We start from the raw sequence: 18020 nt of genomic DNA, 5'->3' as shown, positions 1-18020 counted from the left end.
CCCCCCAATGCAATGAAATTAAAGGAGCTGGACCATATTTTTACTGGCTGTACTTAAAAAAGTAGATCTGCAGTGGTCCAAACGTATTAGTCACTTCCCAAACACATTCCTAGCATATTTCTCAAATTTCAGGAGCCAGAGTTTTACCTTAACACCATCACTGACAACAGCTGGCATGCTAACAGCGCACCAGTGTTTCTTACTGATTTGGGGATCATAAAAAAGCTTTATGATCAATGCAGACAGCTCACACTGGTCTCATTTTGACCCTAAGAGCTGCTTTTATAATCTATTGTAACATGAAAGAAAATGGGTACATCCCCTTTAGAAGTTATGAACTATATCGAGGCTCTTTTGTTTATAAGTCTATCATTGCAACAAACGCTTTCCACTGTATTTCTCCACAAGAGATAAGTGTAAATATCATTTTTTTTTAATTCTCTTCAGCTTCATCCTTTTCCAATGGGGGTTTATTTTTGCACAGCAAATTCAGAATGCATCTTACTTGTATTTTCAATCCCGTTGACTCAGCAGATTGTAAAGACAAAAGCCGATGGAAATAGACTTTGATTTGTCCATCAGTTTCTCACTCAGTCAGCAACTTACTGGACAGATTCAGTTATAAAAGGCAGGCTCCTTCAGCTTTAATCCTTGAAATGAAAGAAAATATTAGGTAAAAAGTGGTGACTGGTTTCTTTCTCTTTCATTTATTTTGTAAATTATGTTATAAACTTGCCGAAAACTAAAACAAAAGCTTGCATTGTCTTCGTAACTTCTTAATCAATCCTGAAATATGCATTACATTTTACCTTTCGCAGGGTCTTTACAGTGCAAACGGCAGAACTGTGTATGCCAGGTGTTTTGTAAATGCTAAACCTGACAGCTTGTGTGTCTGAATTTGGTCTTCTTGCCAAAAGCTTCTTCATCTATTTATCAGTATTTTGTCCTTTGGTTTACAAGCCTGCCAGCCAGACACTCTGCTAAGTGAGAAGAAAGAAAGAAAATGTAGAAAATGTGCTATAGGGAGACTTTGTTGGCCAGCCTAAATCAAAGCTTGCAGGTCTGTTTCATTGCTTGCCAAAAACATTACGTTTCCGAATAAAAGCTGCAAGATATTGTCTGATTTGCGCATATTCCTACGTAATTAGGCCGCATCTCACAGAAAAGCCCATCCCACATGTGTTTTTCAAATGTCGACAAATTTGACTGATGTATCTTTACTTGGAATAGTGTGTGTGTGTGTGTGTGTGTGTGTGTGTGTGTGTGTGTGTGTGTGTGCGTGTGTGTGTGTGTGTGCTTGATTGATTGATTGCTGGAAGTCGGACGACCCTGATTGGCTTACTACTACAGATGGTGAAGTGTATGAATAATGCTATAATAAAGACTTGTAAAGCAATTTTGAGCATCTGAAACAGTGCTATATAAGACTAATGCATTATCAAGACTTCAAAGGATTATTCTGGTCACAAAATAATTGTAAGAACTAAAACATAATTGTGATTTACATTTTGTCTGTCATGTGATAAAAATTACTATCAAGCGCCACAAATGTAAAATATAAAAATAAAGTTGTCAAATCAGACATTCTGTAGGGTAAGTTATAATTCTGCCTTCAAATAAAATACAAAAATAATAAGTCTTATAGGCAGAGCAAGTTACCACTTACAATCAGAGTAAATCAATCATCATCATTTCTCATTCAAAAAGTTATTTTTCATAAACTTGTTGAGTAATTGTGTTAGAAAGAATATATATATATATATATATATATATATATATATATATATATATATATATATATATATAGTGACAAGTTTGTGTCCAAATCTTTTCTGTCTGATACTTTTCACCTTCGTCACTTTTATATTATGTATATTATGCTTTTCCCCCGCATTTAATTACGGTATATTTGTGACACACATCAATTATTATTATTACATTTTGTTCATTTCAAGTCATAATATTGATCTAAAATAACTTAATAAGGGATAAAGGATGTAATTTCTTTTTTACTTTTACAGTTGTAGCGCCTTGAATGTAAAATAAAGATTACCCTTAAATGTATGGTTAGTTGGATAATACACATAATATGTATATTATTCAACTAACCATACCAACCATACCATAACCACTCTAACTCTGCTATACCATACATAAACACACACACATGACTTGCACATTTCTCTACTTTAGGATTGGTTTTCTAATATGATGAAGTCACTGATGTCACAAATCTCCTTTTTTCTTCCTGCATTTCCTTCCTACTTAGTCTGACAGTTATTGCCTTGGACAGTTAGCAGGATTAACAGTTGGATCTTTCTCCCAGCAGTCATGAAGATGTATTTTTGGAAGCTTTTGTGCCTCATTCATCACTTCGTTGTCGTCATGCAGCTTTATGCCTGTGACACACTACTATTGCTTTCTCAGGTCTACTCTAGACTAAAAGATTTCTTAGTTATGCTCATTTTAAAGTCTCTTCTCTCTGGAAAAGGTGTATGCCTTTTTATTTGACAGCGCTAAACTGCTCACATCACTGTGCTCCCATTTATGGCCTCATTAACTTGATTGCTCTTGATAATGACACTGCTTATCGTGCTTATCAGTGGCACACTCATGCTGCGCCGAAGTGAGATACGGGAAGGTTTCTGTAGTAACCAGCCTAAATTAGCATCAATTTTACTCGAAATTACTAGCCTAATGAAATGGTTCTGCAATTTGGCTCAGGCATCTACTGGGATTTTACAATAAATTTGAATAAAACTGTAGTTATAGATCGCACTCCAGGAGCCTCTTTGAATGTGATGTGTTGGTTTGCATGTGTTGCTCTCAGCCGGGAGAACTGACGGAGTGGTGCAGAAAGGAATCTCCGTGGAAATAAAGTGGTCTTCTGTCAAATGGTGGAGAAAAGTGGAGAAGAGGCTCCTGATTGGGGATCTCTGTTTTTTAGATCACAGATAATGACGTTGATCATTGATGTAATGGGCCAGTGGTGCGAGAGGAAAGCTAACAAGAGCGTGGAGAGTTTGATTGTGCGGCGTAGAATCAACACAGAATCAGACTCGGCTAATTGTTGTAGGGCACATGCTGTTGACCGGAAAATCTATTTACGAAACAGTTCACCATAAATGTTTGCTGTTGCATTTGAATGTAATGTAAGCCATAATAATCTGAATCTGAATCAGAGTCAGAAAAGGTTTATTGCCATTGTCAATGATCAAAATTCACAAACATAGAAACTTGCTTTGGTGCTTTGGTAATTAATATGTGCTGTGAAAAATGTCAAAATTAGACCTTTTTCATTGGTAGTATTTCTCATTGGTAAACAAATGCTTGGGATTTAGGCAGGAATTACTAACTTTTCACTTTTTAACCTCAGAAATGGTATATGTAACATGCTTAAAATTGTAAGCAAATAAATGTTTTTTTTTTTATCAGCTTTTTTTCAGCATTGTTCACCGTGAGGCACTCAGCAAGGGAAACTAACATTATTTTGTAAATCATGCAAACATCTTTCCAGTATAAATTATGCATATCCTCTTAAAGTCTTGGCTCTTTATTCATAATGATCTGTGGTCCAGTTTCTATGTTCAGTTATGCAGCCTGTCTGTTCACTCCAACAGATAATTAAAAGACACACACAGACACTAGTGTCCACTGTGCAGTTCTCCCGATACACATCATTTGGCCCCCCACTTAGTATAGCTGTATCTGGTTAATTAAGTTGACATCTCGGCCTTATTGGTGAGGTAATGTGTAGTTGTAGTCATTTAACCACCACGGGGAGGTCAGAAAGGCATGCTGAAGCTCTATTACTCTCAATTTAGTTTTCCTCATATGGACCCAAAGAAACTATTGATGATTCATGCTGTTGCTACCATATTTCTTAAAGGTGCTAATGTTTTGCCTAGAAGCTTCCACAATGTGGCATTAAACTTGCTTTTGACCTATACATGACCTGCTGGCATCACTTGTTTGTCTCCTATATAAACTATCCACCAGATAAGTTACACAGTGCACCTTGAAAATGCAATTGATGACATGAATACAGGGAGTTGTACGGTCATTTCCGGATTATAAATTGCACCTTAGTTTTTGCCGGGGTGCAAGTTATACTCCGGAGCGACTTATATGTGATATTATGTTATTCGTTATTTTCACACTGGCAACAGCATTTCACATGAGGGCGCTTTACGGCGCTCTAGGCTCTAAGCCACGCAGAAGAAGAATATGCACTTCCTCTACTTCCTGAGTTTGCTGATTTGTTTAGAAGTGACACAGAGGAAGAAGAATTCAATGGATTTAGTGATTTGGGGTAAAACTGATGCTGTGGTAAACTTGTTAGCATGTTCTTTATGCTATAGTTATCTGAATAACTGTTAATATGTTACTTTAAAGGCGCAATGGACGATTTTTCGGCGATTTGAGAACGCAGGCGGAAGTGCGCATGCGCACTCCCCGTGCGGACTGATACAACACACACGTGCGTTTGTTTATTAGCGCGATGGATCGCATCGCATCTCTCGTCTCCCGTAGATTTCAGTCCACTTCTGAGTCAGATCAAACAGTCTTTTTCCGTCTTCATTTTGTCCCGTACACTGAGGGAACTATATGATAGATCAATGCGTTTAGACACGCGGAAATGTAGGACGAGCCACACGCAACTGCAGTTGAGCGGTAGGTGCGTTTTATGATTGATGCGTGGCAGGACTAATCGGCAGTCCACGCCACGAGGAAATGAGACTCAGATTTATGCCAAAAAAATCGTCCATTCAACCTTTAACATACCAGACACTTGTCCGTGCGTCATGTATCTGAAGGTGTTACATTAGCATACGTACACCTATTCATCATGTTCTCTAAACTGTTATTATTTTAAATTACATTTCAAGATTAAATGTCTGTTCTTGGTCTTGGATTTTATATGTTTTTTTTCTTCTCTATAATGCATTTTTTGGCTGGTGCGATTAATAATCCAGAAAATACGGTTTTACCACCAATAAGTCACAGTCATTGTTGGGAATTCAAGATATGCTTTTGTGTTTGCGATGAGTAAAATCGGATAAGGTAGTAATTGTGAAAATCTATTTGTGGAGCAGAGGAAACGGGTTAGACGTGTGTGTGTGTGTGTGTGTGTGTGCGTTAATTGGAATGTCCCCAGTTAATTACAATTGCAAAATGCGTGTAACAGTTTAAACACCAGGAAGATTAGGTAAGATTTAGTGGAAGCTAATACAAAAGAAAGAATATGGAGGAAGATTGTTTTTGTCTCCATTAAATCTTCATAGTGCTTTTTGTGACTTTCCAAGGATCAAAAGCACATCCCAACCCACATACCAAAGACATAAAGATGAAAGTGAGTGCTGGCTCTACCTGGTCCTTTGTTCATGTACATGCAAGAACAATCTAAAGACCATTTTCTTCCTCTGATAAAACAGTTGGTTGCGTCACAATTCATTCAGCCTTGAGCAGATATTGATCGACAAAAGCTTTGGTAGAAGCCCACCTCTTTGTCTCTTTAAAGATTTTAACATGCAGGTCAGGTGACTAGCCTAAAGCCTTCCCTCTGGCAATGATTAGAGACTTTGAAGTGATCCAATCTGATCTAGTTTTCTGTACAGAGCTGGTGGATGAATACAAATGTTCTGTATATATTAGCATACAGTATATAAACTCTACGATGTGTACAGAGGACGTCTTTAGTTATTAGACCCCTGCACCAGGCCCTTATGTTACCTCCACCTCTGCGCTCTCACCTCCGTTTGGGCCTGGGCGCTGCTGCCAAAGTCAGTGCAGCCGGCCACACAACAACGAGGTAATTACAGGAACTGGCAGATTCTTGGAACGCTGACAAATGTTTTAGGGTTATGGCAGTGCTTTCCTATACTGTCAGGAGGCAGCCTGTCAGGGGCAAGTCTAGCCACCCTCAGGCTCAAGATCTCTGCCATTCTGACCAATTTAACTTTATTATAATCCTATGAACTCTGCAGCTGGAAGAAAGTTATACATAATATGTCCGTGGAAGGATTTACGGCATAGATTGTCTTACAACAGATGAACGATCACATCTCTATAATGGTTTTCCTGACATCTGTTCAAACGTCAAAACTAAAACCGTCAAAAACGATTTAAAGCAGGATCGATTTTCATGCTTTTCTAATTTAGAGTGTATTTCGAAGGATAATGCCTCTTGTAAATATGAATTATACTTTCGCAGCAATCAAGTGGCAGTTTGTGAAGAAATCTTGTGTTCTCATTCATGTGTTGAAAATGACAGGAAGTAGCAAAGTCACACTAGGGAGACTTAAAATAACATCCAAAATAATTTCCAAATTTACTCACAAGAAACGCTTTTTTTCTTATATTTTAAACATCAATTTAACAAAGTAAAGTAAAATGTTTTCTGAATTATTTGTTTGTCCTATAATCATTTATCTGACATGAGTTTAACTGCAATTTTGTTAAATTAGTAGACCAATGTGTCATAGGTACTTTGAGTTGGATTTCGTTATATTTTGTTATTGAATATTCTTGAAATAAATGTCATTTTCTGATGTTTCCATGGTGTGGAAGAGAACCTATAGCTAAAGGAGTGTCTTGCCCATTAACTGCACGTCCTGGTTAGAATTAGGATAGAACTGCTACCTTATTAGTGGGTAAATGCACCAACTTCACCTGTCACCAAATGCAAGTTGATACAGCTGTTTTTTTCTCACCTTCATAACTTACTTTTTGTCACGCCAAATGTTAAATTTAGTTTGTCACCTTTTTGGGAAGTGCTGACAGTCGGGAGTACGTCTTCTCACTGCCACAGGGCGTGTTGCGGATGAAAAGCAAAGAATCTCAACATGACCCATATACAACTGCTCTTGTAATTACACACCATCTGATTAGCCGTACCACACAGTATCCCCATGGACCCAGACTGTTAATTTGTTTAGTCAACCTCCTCAAGACCTGGTTTGACTCTCGTTTGTTCTGCATCATGTTGGCAAAGATACTCTTTGATCTCCAGCTCCTCCTCGCTGTCAGATTACTCGACACTACAGCAGCAATGTTGATTGGACTTAACCTACATGCTGCTGTTTCCCTTCTCTTTCTGTTCAATGTTGATGTAATTCAGGTGTTCCTCAAGGAGTTACACGATCCTTTTTGATTGTGTGGCTAAAATACACCTGGGACATTTCAAAAACGTATTTTGTGGATCATAGACGCAAAACAAGGTGTGTTTGGATGTGTTCTGTGGTATCTTGTGCCTTTGCTTTGGACAGATTGTAACTTTATATTCACATCAGGGTGTGGGGGACTCTGCTACTGGCTGGACTCATATCCCATCACAGTTTGGTTTCACTAAAGCGTATTGATTCACAGTGCTGCTACCATTACTGTAGTCTCGGCAGAGCAAACCCTGTGGAGTAGCAGCTAAGTCTGTGTGAAGGTAATGCCTCAGAGAAAGGACACAGCGGGAGAAGGCATGGGCTCAGAAAAGCGCCGCAGAAGCTTCTCAGACACACTCCTGCTCAAGGTGGAACACATTTGGTAAAGATATCCACCTCTTATTATGCAAACACAGACACGCAGCTGATTAACTTTAGCATTTATGCATTACTGGGGAAGTTAATGATTGTTATTTTGTGGTTGTTGGACATTTGTTAGATTTAAAAGCAAGAATAACTGAATGTTACGATTGAGCACATTTAAGAAACAATCTATATAATGTAATCTTCAATGTCGAGGTGTTGGTATTTTTGTGCTTTTTTAACCCTGAATTATAGTGAAGGGCTATTATTGTACTATAGATTTGGAGTATTTGCTCCGAGGCTGCTAACTCCGCTTCAGGTCCCTTCAGTGGTAAACAAAGATAGGCTTTACACCAATTTTTGGTTTGTTGGGTGCTGCATACATGACTATAATGAGGTTTTGGACACCATCAATTACTTTTTCAATTTTGAATAACTTCTTAATTTTAAATGTGCCCATTTGAAGTTGAGTTGTTTATGGTAGTTACTTCTTACATCCACAAGGTGGCATGAATGAATTAGTAGCCTTCTTGCAAACTACAGTATATCCTTGCACAACACATTTGGTTACTCAACAAGTTGTCCTTCTCCTTATTTTACTATTTAGCTGAATGATTATTCTTATTTCAATTTTGGACTATCTTTCTTCATACTGAAAACAACTTTCTCTTCTCACTGGACTCCTATTGATTCTATTATACGGACAAATGTGCTAAAATTTGCCAAGCACTCAAGATTTTTTGCTGACTGCCTTTCACTAATGTGTCATCTGGACTATGGCCTTGTTACGCTAATTATTCTCAAGAGGCTTTCGAAGCATTTGAAAAAGCACAATAATGTTTCTCATATTTTATGCACTGCTTTCATGCACATTTGGTCATAGCGTTGAGCCTTCTTCTTCTTCAATGATCAGAATGTGTTATTAACAGAGTGAGTGAGCAAAGCAACACCCACAGACGGCCGGACAGAGGAGGGAGGTGGAGATGGGAACAAAATTGTAGACGGAATGCAACATCCACAGAAGAATGAGACTGTTTGGTGCTCTCCCCCAGAACAGGCTCATTTGAGGAGGAAAGAGCGGGGAAAGGGAGGGCTGCACTCAGAGCATCAGCTGAAAACAAGCAGCAGCACGAGCAGGTGTAGATAGAAGACAGAGGCTGAATCAGAAACGGTGGATTTTGAAGTTGGATAGACCGGAGCTGCCAGAGAGTAAGGTAAGACAGAGGACTTTGTGATGAATTAAGCTTGAGGTGATCTTTGTATGTATTTCATACATACATTTCCTTTGCTGTGCCCATGTGTGCACACAGGAAGTCTCTGACTGGCATCTTGAGAAAATGTCTTTGCTTTCATTGTGCATTAGTCGCTAGACTTGATTAGATTAGCTGCTGTCTACTAAGTGGACCTGTTTGCCTTCGGGGCTTGTGTCTCGTCTATTGGGACTAAGGAAAGGTCCAGCAAAAAACCCCAAATCAAACAAAACAAGACTTGGAGAAGCCTTCAGGAAGATTTGAATCGGCTATTGGCTTGGTTGGAATATTTAGAAAGACCAAAAAAATAAGCTACCTAGAACAATTTCATCTTTCAAAAGAAAAAGTTGAAAAATGTATTAATCAATTTTGGACATGGGTTGTTTTACAGAAATGTTTTGCTGGCCATATGGCAATAACTGATACACCAAGTACCACCTAAAAAACATAATTGGCCTTTTAAGTACAACCAGATCCAAGTCATTTCCAAAACCGAATTATTCCTGGTCTAAACTAGGGCAAAGTCTGAAATAGACTATTGCTTTACTAGTTATACACCAGGACTGGCCCAAACAATGACAAAATGATTAAATTGAGTCAAACTACAGTTTGCATTCAGGAAGATTCTAAACACAAGTATAATGTATGTATTGGATAAGAAAGATGAGCGCTTCAGTGGATCAATCAAGTGAAAAAGGCAGGTGCTCTTCAGGATCACAGTGAGGCAAGCACTGAAAGATCAACCAAAGGAAAGACAAATCTGAGGCACTCCAACAGGTTAAAAATCCATCCTTTATTTGCAAGGGGATAAGCCTTAAGCCTTATTAATATATGTATTGTGACTTGTGAAAACTGAAATAACACACAGTTCTGACTGTAGTGTTAACTCCAAATGATGCTGGTCTAAGTGACATACATTTACATGTCACCCCTTTGAGGCAACTGCTGCTGTGATTTTGGGCGTTACAAAATGTTTTGAATTAAGTTGAATTAAACATGACAATGGTGCTAATAATGTTACAAGCCAGAAGAACGAGCAGGATGACATTAAAGTCCTTACTCCATATGGAAAACTTTAGTCCTTTAGTACTTTCAGTCCTTTTTTATTTATATAGCGTTTATCTATCCATCCCTTTTTTACATGAAACCACATGGTCGGCAATCAAGGCATTTGATGCGCAAAATAAAACATGAATGCATAAAAATATAATAATAGGACACCAGTCTGGTAGAAAGGTATCAAACAGTGTGACTCGGACCAGTGTATGTTTCAATTCAATTCCATTTATTTTTGTAACACCCAAAATCACAACAGCAGTTGCCTCGAGGGGCAACAGTAAAAAAAACAGATGAAACAATGTTGATAGGGTCTTGGCAATCATCCCGTGTCCTAAGCTTCCCTGTCCTTAGAACCTCCTACTCTGCCAGGAAAAAACGACTAAACCTCTTTGGGAAAATGTAGAAACCTGGAGGAGTTCCACAGTGAAGGAGAGATCCGACTCCGACCCTCGGACACGAGAACAGACACGCAGATGTTGTTGTGTCCTTGGGCAAGACACCTCTCCCACTTTTTCCCACCCACTTTTCGGCCGAGGGAGCAGATTGGCTACAGTTGTGGCTACAAATTGTGCGGTGCTTTGTTTATACTAAGCATTAAACCACTGAAACATGGATATAGTCGGCATCTGAGGGAACACCCACTAACGGACCTCTGTGCAGGAAGCCTTCCATTCATTTGAATGTAGAAGAGCTTCTCTGTCACTCACTGTTAGACATCTACAGATTTAAGGATATTGTGTGTGCAAAATACACACAAGACACAAGACATGGAGAGAAAAAAAAGTGGTTAATGGAACAATGCTAACGGCAGCTGCAGGCTAAATGCTACCACAATGCTAGTGATGCCTGCTGTATTCTTACATCTACAGAACAATAGATTTTCTTTTCAGAGGCAAGTCCATGTCAGCAACCTCCATTATGACTCAGTTCTGACATGACTTGATTTAAAACTTGAATTTGTTGTGCTTAAAATACACATAATTCTCAAAAAAATCTCAAAAAATCAATCAAACCTATAAAATCAACAGAGACTTTTCCCCCACTGTAGACCCACTGAAATTCACTACCCAGTTATTACATTTTCTCCATGACCTGTTCTCACAAAATACTACAAATGTCAGAGGTAGTGCCGGACGCCCCCAGGTCTGCTAGCATCCATTTAGAGAGATTTAATGGACACTGTTGGCTTTCTATTAATAAACATGGCTTACTCTGGTGTATTGGCACTGAGGCAGATGATTCCCGACATGCTGTGATCCCTTGTCCAGCCGTTTCAGTGGAACAAACATGCAGTGGTCCCATTTAGCCCTGGGCAGATTTTATTTAGTCAATTATTATGTACTCTTTATGATGTGTCAGGGTGCAACTGGTTGTACTAATGTAGACACATAGAAAACAAAGTCCCAGTACAACAAGAAGCAAATTTACATTGTCGAGGTTGAAAATCTAATACCTTATTTGTTCTACCGCTTCCCTTCCACAGACAAGCATTATCTAAGTAAACCTGATGTGCTTGTTAATGTGAGAATGAATGATGAGACCATAAATCACCATGTCAAAGTGCTCAGTATGCACTGCTAATATGTTGGAGAGTCTGTGGTTGGAGAGCCCCCCGGCTCCGGCCCCGCCCCCCTGCTCCGGCCCCGCCCCCCGGCTCCGGCCCCGCCCCCCGGCCGGTGCCGTACCGCGTTTCCACAAAGGAGGAACTCATGAAACTGCGGAGAACAGTCGTCTTACCCGGAGATGGTCACGTTATCCCGTCGCAATACTGACCTAACCTAATACTGATGTGCAATTCTGTCGTATGTGCAATTACTGTTGGAATTCATGTGCAATTCATGTGCAATTACTGTGAAATTCATGTGCAATCTATGTGCTGTCGTGACACATATTCATGTGCAATTACTGTCGTGATCACATGCAATGGTATTTATTTATTTATTTGTCTATGGGAGTTTTTATTTATTTATAGGAGATCTTCTACTGAAAGTGTTTTTCAGACTTCCTTTAAGTGATCTGTTCTTCTGTATCTACCTCTGTATCTACCTGCGTTGCACCAATGAAATTTCCCCATGTGGGACAATAAAGGAATATCTTATCTTATCTTATCTTATCTTAAATGTACATACTGGACTGAGATCAAGCAGATTGTCTTCAACAGTGATATTTCCTTTGACTTTAAAACAATGTACCTCGGATATAGGACGATGGAGATGATCAATGGATACATGTGGAGTGTACTTTTGGCCGCAACGAAAAGGCAGTAACAAAGAAATGGTTGATGGAAACTGAGCTAAGATAACGTTAGACATTAAAATAAATAAAATGGACAGATTTAACAGACATAGGTAGAAATTCTGCATGCTCCATTAGATATTGTAGTGTTTTTGTTTTTCCTAATATGTTATAAACTATTAGCTGTGTAGACCACACCGTGCTTAAAGCCCAAGAGCTATATTTAATGAATACAGGTGAATAAATGATGAATGGTTCATTTCTGTTTTCTTGTACAGTTGTACACACATTTTGAAATACAGAATTAAGAAATATATGTCACTGTTATATGAGAAATACAAAAAAAGAAGACATTTTCCTGTTGCTAAATTATACAATCTACTATTTGTGTGGAGCCTACATTTCATGCACTGCATTGAAATACCCTATACACAGGAAAGATAATACATTGAGAGAACAATTGGTTCTGTTCCATCATTGTCTTATATGAGTTATTGATTTGAGGGTATGGGACAAATTATTAGCTTGAATCCATATATAATAAGCATGGTAACCTTGACCTGTCTTTCACTGACGATATCTCCCAGCCACTACTTCTCTGCGATGTATTGGGTCTGCAGAGGATGCTGTACCTCATTTGTATTTCCTGATGGAGTCCAGTCATGCTCGGACTGCACAAAACTGGACCTGTAATCTGAAACCATGACCCAAAATAGTCTTTGGGGGCCACAGCGTGCACCTATGACTTGGTTGGAATATTTAAAACTGTGGTCTTTTCTTCTCTGTGGTCCCTCTGCCATTTTTGTACTGTACACTGAATAAACTCACTAAACACACACCGGCATATCAACCATGATTGCGCAGCCAGGGAAACCTGCTGCTATCCTGGGAATGAGCCAGAACGAGGCTGCAGGTGGGCAATAGCACGCAGGGAATGATTGACATGTGGGAGAACTACTGAGCTGTCCACGCTATGAGGAAATGAGGCTCAGATTTGTCGCCAAAAATCCTCTATTATTCCTTTAACATAGAGCTGCCGATCTCGAGATAAAATAAGTTTTACACAGACAAAAAAAGCAGTTTTCAGGCCTATCAGGGAATCGGTGCATTGTTGACTGCTGGTCTCATGAATATTGGGCATTTTACACAAATTAATCTGATTTATAGCATATTTTAGCGGCAAGACCTTTTCCTTGTTCTACATTTAAACCAACGGAGTTCCCGCTGGACCGAAAGTGCGATTACAACAGAAATGCTGATGCGTGGAAAAAAGAGGAAAAAGTGGGTGGGGCAGAATAAGGTCCATAGCTTTTTGACACATATGTTTATACTGTATGGGACACAATTGAATCATATTTTTTAGTTGTATCTTTTATTTTAATGTGTGACTGTATGCATTAGCAGTTTGGGTTGCAGATTTCAATGTGTATATTCAGAATTATATGTTGACTATTTATTTAAATTTAGATAATATTGGGAATGTTGGTTTGAAGATATAGCATATTTAGTATAGTTAGTAAGAAAGAAAATGAGCAGGAATTGATACAAGTTTGTTTGTTCTAAACGTTCATATAAGGGTATACAAGTCCGATAATTAAACCTCAAATGATATGTTTTAAAACATGTCTATTGGATTGACATAATCTGCTGACTATCTGGGCAAAAATATCAAGATTTTCAATAATACACAAACAAAACAACTTAATTTTTAATTTGGGGTAATTTTAGTCAAGAGTTTTATTATATTTAGGCCTGTATATATCAAGATATGTGCATATGCAAGTTGATGTTATGTTTTCTACTGAGAGACATTCTGTACAACATTTGAACCAACTGGCCCTGACTCATGTGTGAGAGCAGCCTGGCATAGTTCTGGACGAGCCGTGCCACTAACTGTCATGACATTTACAGTGACAGGGCTTTGGTGTGACAGTGACCTGCACCTGCTGCCATCACCTGCTCCTCACGATCTATTTATCAACTCTTTCCATTCCATTGTTTTCCGTAACTCCATCATACATATGCCATTCATTTTACAGTTAAAAAAAACATTATTGGTTTTAAAATCACCGTTGCCATGGTGTTACTGAAGTCTGCCCCTTTTTGTACCAGTTCATTTACTTTATTAGCTTGTGGCTGCTGTTATGGAATGATTTAGAAGCTTTTATTTATTTTATTCTTGTCTTGAGAGTATTTATTCACTGTTCCACAGTATTGCACTAAACTAATCTATATACATGGAGCAATCAGGCCAAGTTACCGGTCAGATCTGTGAGGAGGCAAGCTATACAACCTGTTAAATAATTGAATAAATACAAGCTAGTAAGATGTATCTTTTGGGCATGGCGGTGACCAAACCCCTCAGAGAGAACACTGGATTGAGTGATTTGTTGTGATCAAATTATGGTTCGGTTTTTATGATTTCAAATGATCTATCTGCACACTTCTCTGAACAGCAAACAATATTAATTTTAACAACAAGGTAGTCAGAATTCAGCTCACCTATGTTTCCATATTGTTACAATTACCTAAATAGCTTTTAACCCAATCAAGCACCACCCCCTGATACCATACCTCTCCCAATTTATTTAGTAGTATTTTGTGATTGATTGTGTCGAATGCTTTTTTAAAGGTCTATGAATATGCCAATAGAATATTTTTTTTTATTGTCAATAGATTTGCTGATTTCTTCAATTGCTCAGTTACTGCTAGTTTGTTGATCCATTTATTCTAAACCCAATCCCAATTTTTTTTTTCTAGTATCTTTGAAAATTGTGGGGATAAGGAGACTGGATTATTCGTAAATTGGTATTTGGCTCCATTTTTGACATTTTCATTGAGTCTGGAACTGTGCCGGTTCGAAAGGAAAGATTGCAGAGGAACTTGAGAGGCTTTGTCTGTAATAATTTATTTAACTAATGCCATATAAATTTCATTATAATCTCAAGATGTTTTACTTTTATATTTCATCACAATATACAGTACTTACCTTTCCTCCACAGTCGTAAGGAACATTGAGTTAGCATTTTGCTCTATATATCTATATATAATCTTTATAAGATTCATAGTTACAATATCCCTTCATAATATCCCTTCATTCATTTATATTCCCTTCATTCATTTATATTCAATGTGTTTAATATGTTCCAAATGTTTTATTTATTTTATTGTCATTTAGAATTCTGCTGTAGTATTCTTTTTTTTTTGCATTTTCTGAATATATGAACTTGTTATATCTATCTTCAAATTCTTTGTTTTTTTATTTAATAGGGATTTTTTTCTTGCAGGCATTTTGAAGTCCATGGGTAATCCATGGACCCTTTGGAGATGTTTGTCTTCTGTGCAGGACTATGTAGTGAATGAGGGGTTAGGAGACGAGTGTGGACATTCAGATGCAGCCAAAGACAAGTTACACCTAACAGATACATTTTCCTGACAGTTTAAACGACCATTCAACAAAATAAAGGTTTTATATGCTATATAAGTTAATCATAACTATTGTGTAATTTGGCTCTTGTTTACACAATGGTTGCTAGGTAACAGTTGTGGAATTACATCTGCCTATGTCACATCTGTTGCCCATGTCCAACTATAAACTTTTTTAAAATGGTCAAACTGGGGACAAATAGGCAAAATGCTTATTAAAATCTTAAATATAATTGTGTTCACTGTGTTTTAGTGAAATGTGTAGTCTATCCTCTCAAATTGACTTCAACATGATTTTTAAACTGTACACTATGCATATCTAACACAATCTATACTTTTGTGATATATTTGCATCCCTACAAGACAGACTACTATAATGCTGTGGAACATTCCGGGCTAAACGATAATATTTGTCTTGTTGTGTTTAGTCTGTCATACTCTTAAGCCATATTTATTTATCATTTTCTACAGATTAAAATTGTGAAAATATGCTCGGAGATATTTATGGTTTATGGAAAATTAAGGGGCTATTTATTTATACTTGTCTTGTACTGCTTTGATCTATACATTCCGTTACGGTTTGTACAGCATAAACCAAGATTCATGGGTGAATTATTTAAGCGCCTGCCTGTGCAATCAATAAGGGGTTTCATGGTCTGTGGGCACATTGTAATTAATCTAAATCTTCTACACAAGAAAGGATTTCCTCAGTGATCCACGTTGTAACAAATCTGATCCATGCGGCGTCATCACTTCTTCTCCATGGATGGTGGTATTTGGTGAAGTATCAGTCATTTCTGTTTAGAATTTCTCTCTGTCAGATAAAGCAGAAATCTATGGCAGTATAAATGCAAAAACTGATGGAAAGATATGAAAGACAGTGTGTTACATGATAAGACCAGACGGAGCAGGGGTGAACAGCAGGATGTCAGGGGGCTATTATCGTGCGCACACTTTCTGAATGTTGAATGTACGATTTAGGGCTCGTCGCTTCTTTCAAGATACTAATCCTCAGGAAAAGCGACAACCCTTGACTAAAGCAAAATAATACTGAAAACAACTCAAATCAAAGCACTGTCCATGTTGTGGTTGGTTGGGAAGTCATAGCTTTGATTTCTCTTTTTGTGTTAAATTGTGTAAGATTATTAATCAGAGTAATTTCATTAATTATTTACATTGTCAAAAATGGACAATTGGACATTGAAAACAAATAACTACAATTATGCTTTGGTGACATTCTGCAACATTCAACAATACATAATACTAAAAATAGTCAAATATAAAATTAGCTTTCAAAAAAAAAGGCATACATAAAATAAAGTACAGTAAATACAAAATATACTATGTACTACAACAGTACAAAATACTTAGATGAGGTTTTGTTGAAATGTGTTTATTTCATGCATATTAATAAACATGAGTTATTTATTTATTGGTCAAGTAGTAAAGTTTGTTGACCTATGATGAAAATGTATGGAAGAAATGGCAAATCTTTTAACAAGCATCACTTTAACATTAAAAAAAAGTAAAAATGTCTTTTGCATTTCTTGCAAATGCAAAACGAATTGTTACAATTCATTCGACATATTTGAGTATAACTTTGAGTATAACTTTACAATGTAGTTATGTAGTCTGGTATATTGACATTTATTACAATTATAGTTTATATAGTTTTAATGTTCAAAAGCACTCACTGTTGCTCTGTTTATTGAGCATTTACAGGTTCAAAGCTGGACACCCCCTTTAGTTTGCTGAGGCACACAAAGCTGCTCTATAGAAACGCAGTCTCAGTGCTGCTCCACAGATGTGACATCCATTCATTCTTTTCTCTGCATAGATCAGAGAAACGGGCTTACAAAGTTTAGTAATGTCTATAGGTCAGCAGTCTCTTGTTATAAAACTAATGTTTACTCTGGCTTTTAGGTTGTCCAGATGCAAACAGAAACTTCTTTAAAAATCTCTTTCATTTCACACTTTCACTGCAGGGTATTGGTTTCATCCCTGCAAGGGCCACAGCAGTAGCTTTTGGCTGTAAACAGGATGCAAGCCCAGACTGCACCACTGTGGACCCTTACTGTTGTGTGAGACTAAGTGTGAAGTAATATAATTGAGCAGAATTGTTACGTGACCACTTGTTTATTCCAAACCAGCAATTATTTGTGATAATTGCATTTCCCAGCATATTGACTATTGGCCTTAAATCCCCAGCATGGGCTAATATTTGGGTTGGGCTGACCACTTGACTACAGGAAAAATGAAGCTTGTTTGAAGGCACAACACAAAATGTGGCTTATTAGTAGTTGGCTTGTGAATGTGTTAAAATAATTTCTATAGACTATTTTTTTCTATTTTTGTAGAGCTGTACACTGACTGACTTTGTAGTAACTTAAAATCATTTACCATATTTTGTGGAAAATTATACATCTTGGCCTCACATATCAACTAAAGTGTTGTATTAGCATTGGGACAAAAAAAAAACACACACCCAAAAGAACTTTAAAGGACACATTTCATTTTAACAATGTTATGACGT

The 18020-nt window shown here is 37.6% G+C and overlaps 1 protein-coding gene across 3 annotated transcripts in view; it reads left to right on the top strand.

The window, feature by feature from the left end:
- rap1gapb (RAP1 GTPase activating protein b) overlaps positions 1–18020 on the top strand; it is a 105474-nt gene that overhangs the window by 49475 nt on the left and 37979 nt on the right. Inside the window, exon 1 of one of the 3 annotated variants that reach the window (XM_072452220.1) lies at positions 8500–8731. The exons of the other annotated variants lie outside the window; for them this stretch is intronic. The gene's annotated coding sequence lies outside the window, so the exon portion shown is untranslated. Of the gene's footprint in view, positions 1–8499; positions 8732–18020 lie in introns of those variants that run through there. 3 annotated transcript variants of the gene reach the window in all.

Source organism: Eucyclogobius newberryi, unplaced genomic scaffold, assembly GCF_026437365.1.
Source record: "Eucyclogobius newberryi isolate DKJ021-1_F unplaced genomic scaffold, fEucNew1.0.hap1 SCAF_19, whole genome shotgun sequence".
Taxonomy (NCBI): domain Eukaryota; kingdom Metazoa; phylum Chordata; class Actinopteri; order Gobiiformes; family Gobiidae; genus Eucyclogobius; species Eucyclogobius newberryi.
The sequence above is the reverse complement of the archived record's forward strand: the minus strand, read 5'-3'. Positions and strand labels throughout refer to the sequence as shown.